Consider the following 1310-nt stretch of genomic DNA (forward strand, 5'->3'; position numbering starts at 1 on the left):
GTCTGGCTGGCATAATGCCCACATAACCCTCAGAATTTTTGTGCATATGGTGAAAGTTGGGGATTCATGCACTTAATAAACCGGTGAATACTCATTGCAAAAAGAAGTATGAAGGTCCACACAATTTGCATTGCCGAAATGCTTCTCACCTTATACAATATAACGCACACACATAATTTTGTAGTTGGCGCACCAGAATCACAACAGATTTTCCTTACAATATTTTTCAATCAACCTTGATGTACAAAATGGGTTGGTACCATATGTTGTTCTGATCTACTGAATTTTCTACTAGTTACACAGATACTTTTACTTGGTATATGAACAAATTAGAACATATGGAACATCGTTTTTCTTATCCTTTTGATTGACAACTAAGTCAGTGTTTGTTCATCCATAGGATAAACAGATCAAAATTACATCGTTTTCAATTGTATTGTTAATGTGCTATTAGCTTCACAGGACAAGACATGATCAAAATTTACGGCATAAGAAACTACATTCCATGACCCCACCAGAGTGCCCGACCATGCTGCTTGTCGACAAATACGGCTACTCTGATGAGCGAAGCCTCTATGATAACCAAAGATGTAATTGCCACAAAGTACCATATAGTCGAACTAACAAATGCAAGGTACAATATTCATATGAATAGAGATGAAATGCATCAGATAGAAGCAAACAAAAGAAAACACAGGATAACTCGCAGCTGCAGACACAATTCAGGGCTCACTTATTTATCAAGTTCACCAAAGCTGTTCACAACAGCAGCAATTCTCAAAAACAACCGAACATAACGATGCATCACACTACGGTAGAAACATAGAAACGACCAGGACGACAGACACAGGCACCATTCGAGGACATATCAAAGACACAAGACCTGTGAACCCAACCCACAGAGAAGCCGCTCCATTGACAGGCACTTACTGGCCACCACGGAGACGGAGCACCAAGTGAAGGGTGGACTCCTTCTGGATGTTATAGTCCGCCAGGGTGCGGCCATCCTCAAGCTGCTTACCAGCGAAGATCAGGCGCTGCTGGTCCGGGGGAATGCCCTCCTTGTCCTGGATTTTCGCCTTCACATTGTCGATGGTGTCAGAGGACTCAACCTCCAGGGTGATGGTCTTGCCGGTGAGGGTCTTGACAAAGATTTGCATGCCCCCACGAAGGCGGAGCACCAGGTGGAGGGTGGACTCCTTCTGGATGTTGTAGTCAGCCAGGGTGCGGCCATCCTCCAGCTGCTTGCCAGCAAAGATGAGACGTTGCTGGTCCGGAGGGATGCCTTCCTTGTCCTGGATCTTAGCCTT

General features: G+C 44.6%; 1 pseudogene across 1 annotated transcript in view; it reads right to left on the reverse strand.

Moving 5' to 3' along the window:
* Positions 1–710: 710 nt before the first annotated feature.
* LOC123148993 (polyubiquitin-C-like) overlaps positions 711–1310 on the reverse strand; it is a 32592-nt pseudogene continuing 31992 nt past the window's right edge. Inside the window, exon 5 of the transcript XR_006474303.1 lies at positions 711–1307. The product of XR_006474303.1 is annotated as a polyubiquitin-C-like (transcript). The remainder of the gene's footprint in view (positions 1308–1310) is intronic.

The sequence above is a fragment of the Triticum aestivum genome, chromosome 7A, assembly GCF_018294505.1.
Source record: "Triticum aestivum cultivar Chinese Spring chromosome 7A, IWGSC CS RefSeq v2.1, whole genome shotgun sequence".
In the NCBI taxonomy this organism is placed as follows: domain Eukaryota; kingdom Viridiplantae; phylum Streptophyta; class Magnoliopsida; order Poales; family Poaceae; genus Triticum; species Triticum aestivum.